This window comes from Dendrobium catenatum, unplaced genomic scaffold (genome assembly GCF_001605985.2).
Source record: "Dendrobium catenatum unplaced genomic scaffold, ASM160598v2 fragScaff_scaffold_133, whole genome shotgun sequence".
Lineage (NCBI taxonomy): Eukaryota > Viridiplantae > Streptophyta > Magnoliopsida > Asparagales > Orchidaceae > Dendrobium > Dendrobium catenatum.
In genome coordinates this window covers 7,517,520-7,528,030 of record NW_021318595.1, presented here as the reverse complement: position 1 = coordinate 7,528,030, position 10,511 = coordinate 7,517,520, and positions in this window count along the sequence as shown.

The window sequence follows — 10,511 nt, the reverse complement described above, 5'->3', positions numbered from 1 at the left end:
CCTTTATTCTTAAAAATAGGAATTAACACACTCATTCTCCACTCATCTAGCATCTTTTTAATCTTTAAAATAGTATTAAAAAGTTTAGAAAGCCAAGAAATCCCTTCATCTCCTAAGCATTTCCACACCCCTATTGGAATATCATCAGATCCAACAGCTTTTCCACCCTTCACTTTCTTTAAAGCCTCTCTAACTTTAGTTTTACTAATCTTTATTTTCATTTTGCTTTATGCTAAAACCAAGAAAATAACTCAAATCTCCTATTAAACGCATCTACAATTTACTTGTTATTTTTGAAAACTCATCACAAAGATTTTTATTTATAGATTCAATATGATATCATAGACATATATTTAAATAATGAGTATGTCATCTCCAATTTTTTTGAAAAATAAAGTAGTGTATACACTTCCTTTCATAAAAGATCTTACTAATAGGAAAGTGCTTAACCTCTCATTCTACGCCCTAGGTGCCTATTTCAGTTAATATAATACCTTTTTCAATTTAAACACATGATTAGAGAATTTAGAATTTTCAAAACTTAGAGGTTGCCCAACATAAATATGCTCTTATATCACTCCATTCAAAAAGGCACTCTTAACATCAATTTGATATAATTTAAAACCTTTAAAATAGGCAAAAGTTAATAAAACCCTAATTACATCAAATCTCACTATTGGGGCAAAGGTCTCTTTAAAATCAATCTCTTCTATTTAATTATACCCCTTATCCACTAATCTTACCTTATTTCTTATCATAACTCCTAAATCATTTATTTTATTTTTGAATACCCACCTAGTTCCAACAACACTTTGATCATTTAGCCTTTCAATCAATTCCTAAATATCATTTCTTACAAATTGATTCAACTCTTCTTGCATGGCCAAAATCTAAAATTTATCCAAAAGTGATTGATTTATATTTATGGGTTCAATCATCATTATAAAGGTAGAATTGTTCACCTCTTTGCTAAGTTCATATGTAGTCCTAACATTCTCATTATGTTCACCTAAAATCAATTTCTTAGGGCGATTCTTAAAAAAATTTCATTATTTAGGCAAAGGGTTTTCTTTTTTTCACATTTTTTTCAATTCCTTGGAAGTTATTTTCAATATGATCCTCTTCCATCCTTGGCTCTTTCTACAATGCTAGATTTATCAAACATAACATGTGTGGTCTCATCAATTACCAAAGTTATCTTGTTAAAAATTTTATAAGATTTTCCAACACTAGAGTATCCAAGGAAAATTTCTTCATCAAACTTTAGATCAAATTTTTCTAAAGGAATTTTTCCATTATTAAGAATGAACACCTTACATTCAATAATATGCAAATGTGACAAATTTGGTGTTCTCCCATTAAGAAGTTCATAAGGTGTCTTATTCAATTTAGATATACTATTCACCCTATTCAAAATATAATAAGTACTAATCATTTTAGCCCAAAAATAGTTTGGAAGTAAATATTCTACCAACATGGCCCTAAAGGCTTCAATTAATGCTCTATTATTTCTTTTGACTACCCCATTTTACTGAGGGGTCCTAGGTGCTAAAAAATTATGATCAATTCCTTTCTCTTTACAAAAATATTCAAATTTTTTATTTTCAAATTTACCTCCATGATCATTTTGAATTGATAAAATTTTGCATCCTAGTTTTCTCTGAATTCAAGTTAAAAAATTCTAAATTTTTCAAATGATTCACTCTTATGAAATAAAAATTTAACTCTAGTTAATCTAGAAAAATCATCAATAATCACAAATCCAAATACTTTACCTCCTAGACTTACAGTGCTAAACGGTCCAAAAAGATCCATATGAATAATTTCCAAAGGTTTGCTAGTTCTAAGATTCTTAATGGAATGAAAGGAGAACTTCACCTATTTTTTTTAATTGATATGCATCACACATATGATCCTTAGTAAAATCTATTTTTGGTACTCCTCTAACAAATTCTTTTTCGATAATTTTCTTAAGATTTTTATGCTAGCATGATAAAGTCACATATGACATAACCATGATTCATTAAAAATTATTTTTAGACAAAAGGCATTAGGATATTTAATACAATTCAAATCAAGCATGTAAATATTATTCACCTTAATTCCATTCAAAATATTAATTCCATTTTAGCTTATTATGTAGCTAGTGGGAAAAATATTATACTATAACCATTATCACAAAGCTGGTAAATACTCAACAGATTATGCTTTAAGCCTTCTATAAGTAAAATATTCTCAATAAAAAAATTACTTAAGTTTTCAATCATACATGTGCCTACCACTTTCTTAGTGGTATTATCTCCTAGTGTAACATTGTTGTTGAGTTAGTTGCAACTTAATTTTTTTATTGTTGATATTCTTGCAACATTAATATTTTTTATGATTCTCAAATATTATTATTTTGATTATAAATTCTCCTAATATATTTTAAAAGTATTATTTTATTATTTGTGTGTACTAACATTTTAAGTAAATCATACTCCAGATTGTCGAAGACTTCAAATCAGATCAAATTATAATTTAATATAAAAAAAGTTTGTATTTTTAATTTTATTGAGTATGAGAGAGTGTGATTGTAATTGAATGACTGTGCACACACACACACATTGGGGGAGTGTTTAAAATTATAATTTTTTAAACTAATTATACAGTACAAACTCTTTTCTAATAGGATGATATGTTCAGTTATTTTCCCCTTTGAGTTGATAAATGAACTACAGGTAGAAAATTTTACTAAGTGTGAATAGTACTATACGAAGCTTTCTTCGTACATACGCCATGCAGAGTTCGAAAATGTGAAGTCCCTTTTTGTCTATACGAACTTGAGAATTTTATGAATGGATCATACCGTACGATGTCGTCATCTTCTACGCGTCGTCCAGAGTATGAATTGGACTGGTCCATTTTTTTCTAGATGAACTCTAAATTTTTGAAATAGATCATTTCGAATGATGTAGTCATCATTCGTATACCATCTAGAGTATAAATTGGATGGGTCCCTTTTTGTCCAAATGAACTTGAAAATTTTCTTAATGGTTCATATTATACAATGTCATCATTGTACGTATGTCGTCCAGAGTATAAAAATGTGGGGTCTCTCTTCATCCCGACGAAGATGAAAAATTTTCTAACTATTCGTATAGTACGAACCGAATTCATACTGGACTATTATCGTGTATAAAGTCATTTCATACAATTTCAAAAAAGATTCATACGCAACAATTTTTGAACTATTAGTATGTATGAATATATGATCGTACTATACGATCTTACATGTTCAAAATTGAAAATTTAAATTTGGTGGATGGTTTTTTGTGTCTTTCATATAAAAGGTGCTTTAAAATTGACGTAAAAAGTGTCCTTCATTGTTAATTTTCTAAGAGTAAGTAAAAGAGAGAGTGTGGGAGAGTGTTTGAGAGAGATTTCTCACAGGTGGAGTGTGAAGGGTTCATAAGGTTACTCAAAAGTAAGGATCTCTTTGTATTTTTTGTGATCACTCTTCCTTTCTTTTTTTAATTGCTCGTGAGAAGATGTTTGAAGAAGATTTGATACTCTGCTGACACTTAGAGAGCGTGAACAGACTATGGTACTCTACCGACAGTTGGAGAGTGTGAATAAAAGACGGTACTCTGTCAACACTTGGAGGGTGTAAAGGCCGGTACTCTGCCGACACTTGGAGGGTGTGACAGGATGATGGTTCTCTGTTGACACTTTGAGAGTGTGAATAGATGATGATTCTCTACCTACACTTGGAGAGTGTGAAAGGATGATGGTTATCTATCGCATCGGGGATTGGTGGAAGAGAGGATTTGTAAATTCTTCTCTGTCTGGCTGTGGAGGCAAAAGGAGAGACACTTTGTTAATAGTGTAATATTTTAAAAGGGAGTCTTTAGGAAGTGGATGTAGGTCGTGTTTGACCAAACCACTATAAATCTTTATGTCTTTTATTTTTTGTAATTTATTTTATGTAATTGTATATTTGTGGTTGAAAAGCTTTTTCAAAAAGATAATCATTTTTAGAAATTAATCAAAATAATTTTCTAAAAAAAATCAAAGAGATTTTTTTAAAATACCAATTCTTCCCCCCCCCCCCTCTTAGTTAGCCTTGGGATAATAGCTTAGGTTTAACAACCTATAAGAAATTAATAAGTGGTATCAGATCTTTATTTCAAAACCATAAGTTTAGACTACTTGAAAAATGAGAATGAATACTTTTGGAAATTGAAACACAGCTGAAGGGTATTCGATCACTAGACCTCCATTATTTGACAATATCCCTTTCACTTTTTGGAAAACACGCATGTTTACATTTTTGCAATCACTTGATTATTGCATGTGGATCTTAGTTCAAGAAGGGTATACTAGGCCAATAGATGGCATTACAATTTAAAAACCTTTTACTGACTGGAGCACAACTAAATGCAAAATATTTAAATAATTTCTATTATACATGTAAGTCAGAAGATTACATGTAGGTTTCCACTTACAAAAGTGGAAAGAACATTTCAGATAAGCTTTGTATTACTTATGAAGGGACTGATGAAGTAAAATAATCTAGACTAAATATCTTATTTATTGACAATAAATTATTTTACATGAAATCTAATGAATCCATTTCTAAAATATACACAAAAATTACTCAAATAGTCACATCTTTACATACATTAGGTAGGGAATTAATGAATGCTAAAATTGCCAATAAAATTCTTTATTGTTTGCCTATTGCTTATAATGCTAAAATAACTATGATTATAGAGTCTAAGGATTTAAATTTTTACTCTATTAATAATCTTCTTGGGTCACTAATTACTTACGAGTAAGGAGTGAGTCAAAGGAAGATTAATATTGGAGAATAGAGAAAGGAGAAGAACATAGTACTGAAAGTAGAATTCAAATAGAGATCAGTCATAATTTGAGGATGAGGATGACATTGCCCTCATGATAAGGAAATTCATGAGTTTTCTTTAAGAAAGTAGAGGAGATGCCAACAATAGAATAAAGGTAAGTTTCACAAAAATGTTAAGATTTATAATGATGTGATTTGCTAAGATTGTAGGAAACCTGGATATATAAAATTAGAATGCCAAAATCTAAAATCCACTCTTAGTAAGGAGAAGGTAGAGGAGAAAGCAAATGTGAAGAAGGGCAAGAAGAAATTTTATAGAGCTTTTTGGGCAGACTCAGATTCAAATTCATTAGAAATAGAAAAGGAGGAGGAAGTCACCAACCTGTATTTAATGGCCAATAATCTTGATCAATCAGATCAAAAAGAGGTATGTGACTTAACCTATGATAAATTGTTAGAAGTTTTTGAAAGAATACATGATGCATATAGAAAACTTAAGAAAATGCATGCTAGACTGAACCTAGAATTACAGGTGTTGCAAAAAGAGCATGACACCATTAGAAAAGATCACACACAGATAGATAACAACTATATCAGCTTACTGATAAATTTGATGATTTAAATAAATAGAATGATCTTCTAGAATCATCCTAAACTAAATTGGAAAAAAAAATTAAGGATTTTAAGGATGAATCTTAAAATAGAGAGCACTATTTGAAATATGATAACACTGTGTTAGAATTGGAAATTTCATTTCTTAGAGTGATAGTGAAAGCTCTTGAGGAAAATAGGATATCCCAAACACTTGAAGATTTTACTCATCCTATTTTGTGATTAAAGATTTTAAAACCTAGGAAAAGTCATATTCATTATTGTAGATTTAAAAATCTATTTCCTGGAGTTAAATATTTTACATATTGGATGATTGTGAAAGTTCGTTAGGGATGTTAAGCCCTATAGAACTGGCCTAAGCTAACCAAGAGTGGGGGGGGGTGACATTGGTTTTAAAAATTCTTTTCACAAGAAGTAAATATCTCAATAAACCAAAATCACGACAGCAAGAAAAATAAGCGCAGAAAATTTAAAGTGCGGAAGCAAGAAATAAGACACAAGATATTTATATAGTGGGTATCGGTCACTGACCTACAACCACTCCCCGGAGGCGCCTCCGCAGTAATATGCATAACAATCGGACTCTCCTTTAGCTCCCACAGCTCGCGGAGAAGCCTTTACAACCGACACCTCTTTTTCCCACCCTTAGGAAGGCAGGAGAACCTAATCTCCTCTCTTGCTTCCTCCTGAAGCTGGCAGAGAACCACAATCAGATGCTGACTCCTTACCTCTACCGACCCTTTTACAGACGAGAAACTCTAGATGAAGAAGAAGCAGAGCAATCCTTGTGAATCCCCTCACAAGCTCCCCCTCACAAGATCCTCTCTCTCTCCCTATCTCTCTTTCTCTCCTCAAGACCTTCTCAGGTCAAAGAAACAACAAAAGATTGTTCAAAATGTTGAATAAGAGCTCTTAAATAGAAGAGCTTCAAAGGACCTCATTAATTGCAAGTTGCCGATAATATCGTCTAGGCCAATACGGACATCGGCCTGACCGATCAGTACAAATCATAAAAGATCAGCCAGAGCATCACCCTGAATGCAAATTGGATGATTTAAAATTAGCTTGATCATCCAGGCCGATCTCATGATCGTCCAGGCCGATCTCATGATCGTCCCGGCCGATCTCATGATCGTCCCGGCCGATCAGTTCAATTCAGAGGAAAATCGTCCAGAGCTTCGCCCTGAATTTGAGCTGGACGATATTTATCATCCTGGCCGATCCTTCGATCATCCAGGACGATATGATCGTATCAATCATCCTTAATTACTCCCTTGATTTCTTGATCAATTAAGGCATAATTTGAGAATATCGTCCAGGCCGATTAATGATCGTCCTGACCGATTATTAAAAATACAATATACCTTAATTGTCTATGGCGACAACTTCTTTTTGTTTTGAGCTTATCGTCCTGGACGATACACGTATCATCCAAGATAATCTGTTAATGACGGCTGCCTTAATTAAGAATCCTTATTTAGACTTTCTGTTTTAAGCCTGATCGTCCAGGACGATGTAAATATCATCCTGGCCGATATGAGTACAAATAGAAATTCTAAATCTCTCAAGTGTGTGTGTGTAGGGTTACTTAGCATCATTCTCTTTGACCATTACAAATAGACTCAAGAAGAGAAAAACAAAGTACAGACTGACTCAACCCTAGACCTACGCAATCTTGAACTGGCTTCGTTTGTTCGTCCGATCTTCGATTCCTGAAAAGTTAGAAGTAACAGGCAGTCCAAGAGAATCAATAGTGTTTTTCAATCATCAAAACATAAGTCATGAAAATAGATTTGCAACAATCTCCCCCTTTTTGATGATGGCAAACACAAGTAGGAAAAGCTCAGTAAGAACAGCATAATTAAAATTTCAAAGTTACAAGCACATCAACTTTTCCTATCACATCCTACTCCCCCTTTTGTCATCACAAAAAGAGGGTCCTAGACACACAAAAGAAAAGTAAACAATACAACAGAAACTAAAACAAACTACAAGACAAACTACAGAAAATAGAAAATAAAAAATAGAAAACACAGACTAGAAGAACGAGGGACCCTGATCATCAGATGGAGGTGGCTGCTGAAAGTAGCTGGCAAGCGTGGTAAACTGAGCATTGAACCAGGCGATGTCCTGGTCATGCTGCTGCTGCTGGTGAGTAATGTAACTGTCAAAACGAGCTAAGTCCTCGGTGCGGTGCTGCTCATAGCGGGCCATGTCCTCAGTGTGTTGCTGCTCCTATGTAGCAACGTAATCATCAAAGCGGGTCTCCCATCGATCAAACATCTCTATCAACTGATATATTAATATATGAGTAATCTGTTAAACCTTATATTTATTATATTATTTTATGCTTTCACAAATAAAAAAATATAAGAAAAATTCAACAAATCACTATAGAAGCTGCTGGATGCAGCTAGAAGTGAGCTTGAAAAGTATTATTTCATTTTCTCTTTTATTAAAATCTTATTTAATAATATTATATGGTAAAATAAGGGATTTTCTAGGGTGTCAATATTTATATGGACGCCGAAAACCCTACTAGAACCTGATCCGAAAATTTCGAGTTAGGTCAACCCGAAACGGTCGATTTGGTTCAACATTTCAACCCGTTTCAAAAATCGGGTCGGGTTAACCCTTTGCCCGAAATTGACCTGTTTTTGACCCGAAAACCACGATTTTGACCCGCAACCGATTTTGACCAATTTTTTACCCGAAAAAGAGGAGATTGGCCCGTTTTTAACCAGAAACTAGAAATTTTTTGTTAGAAACGAGTCATTCGGGTCGTGTCGGGTTGACCCAGACCGAAGCGGGTCCGGTCCGGGAAACCAATCCGTTTTTAAATACGGGTCGGGTTCGGGTTGACCCAAATAGTGTCGGGTCAATTTCGGGTCAACCCGAATCTGAACTCGACCCGTGACCCAAAATTGACACCCTTAAGATTTTCTTTTCCTTAACGTGAGTGAACTAATTATGAAAAAAAATATACCTAAAATTAGGTATATATATATTATATTATATATATATATATATATTATATATATATATATATATGGTTAGGGGGTGCATTAGCATGTGAATTAAGCATATTTAATTGATTTGATTAATTTATTAAATGATAGTTTGAAATTTTGACAGCTTTCTTATTGCTTATTAAAGCAGCTTTTTTTATAAAAAATTTAATTTTTATAAAAAAAATAGCTTTAAGAAAGCAATAGAAAAAGCCATCTCAAATGAAGCTTAAAGAGAAACAAAAAGTCGCAAATAAAGAGAAGAGAAAAATTTCATTTAAATTTTAACTTTTAAAATTTTTCCGTATCTTTTGAATTATATTTTAATTTATTTTAAAAATGTTTAGTAATTTCTAATTATAATTTAAATATTTAATATATTTTAATTAATTTTTAAAATTTTTAGTAATTTTAATTATATTTAGCATGTATTGAATATTATAACTATTAACATATTTGTGAGATATTAAAAAAATTTGTAAACTTTTAAATATTATTAAAATTGATATAATCTAATAATATTTAATTTAATATTTAAATTGATATATCTAATATTTAATATTAAAATTAATAGATTAATCATATGATTTAAATATTTATATAAAAAATGAAATTTAAAAATGAAATAGTTATGATATTTAAAGTTAATTAAAATTTAATTAAATATTTAAAATATAATATAATTTAAATGAGATTTTTCTCTTTCTTTGTTTGAGCCCCTCTCTCTCTTTGTTTCTCTCTCTCAATCTCTATCCATCTCTCTCTATCTTTTCTCTCTAAATTCTGCTTTGTAAATTTCTGTCTCTCTATTTTAATAATATTTAAAAGTTTATAAATTTTTTAATATCTTACAATATTTAATAGTTATAATACTCATTATTATTAGATATTTAAAATATAATTAAAAAGTTACTAAAAAATTTAAAGTTAATTAAAAATTACTAAAAATTTATATAAAAAAAAACTCAATTACTGTTCACATTTTCTGTTAAAATGCAAATTTTTTTCAGAAAAAACCTTTTTTTTATCCTTATTAAATTAAATTTATATTACGTTCCTTCTCCTAAATCTGACTTGAAACATGATCCTTTTAAAAATTGCCCTCAACAAGGTACATCCTCTTGCTAAATATGGTAAGAATCCATTCATTAAAGAAAAAAAAGAAACGGGCTTAAAGCTGATCTTTGATGTAATCCAACTAAGATTGGAATATAATTAGTCAAACTACTTTGAGTTTGAACATAAGTAAGAACTCTTATAAGTAACAACTCAAATTTTATGCGGTTGTTGGCTACACTAATATACAATAGATTGATAAATAAAAAATTGAATTGAATAAATTGAAACATATCAGGTTTGCTTTTACCTAATAATCAGTCAGTTTGATTCTTCTGCCTATAATTTATTTTGTTTGAATTAGATTCAAACAATTCATCCGAATCAAATGATTACACACACCTATACATAGTCATGCAAAAACAACGCAGGAAACATCAACATATAAAATAGGAAAAAACATTGAAACCCTTGATTTGTTAGCTGCATAAAGTAAGATAAAATATGCAATTTTAACACCAAAAAAATAAAATCAAAGTTTCATTAGCCTAGAAATATACAATAGATGACCAGGTTTTAGTAAGCAAAAGCAGACTTTATGCTGGCTGTATATTACAGCTGAAGCTAATGACTGGTTAGATTTTAGAATTTGAACTTTCAACATAAGCTCTTTTATGTTTGGGACTGTTTATACACAACATCAATTTTTTCTTTTGCCATGCTTAGCGAAAATTTTTGTATGTATATGAGTTCTAATCTGCAATTTCTTAAGAAAGACAAAAGTTGTTGTTTTGGACGTTATTAAAACAGCTTTTTAGTTAAAAAAATTTCTTAAACTAAAAGATTTTGTAATAAAAAACTGCTTCAAGAAAGCAGTAAGAAAGAGATCCCAAACAAAATCAAAATCCTACACTACAGAAAAATCAGAATGCCAACGCAACTTTAAAAATTGTACTGTACCTCTCATCCTAGCTCATCAAGACCCCAAC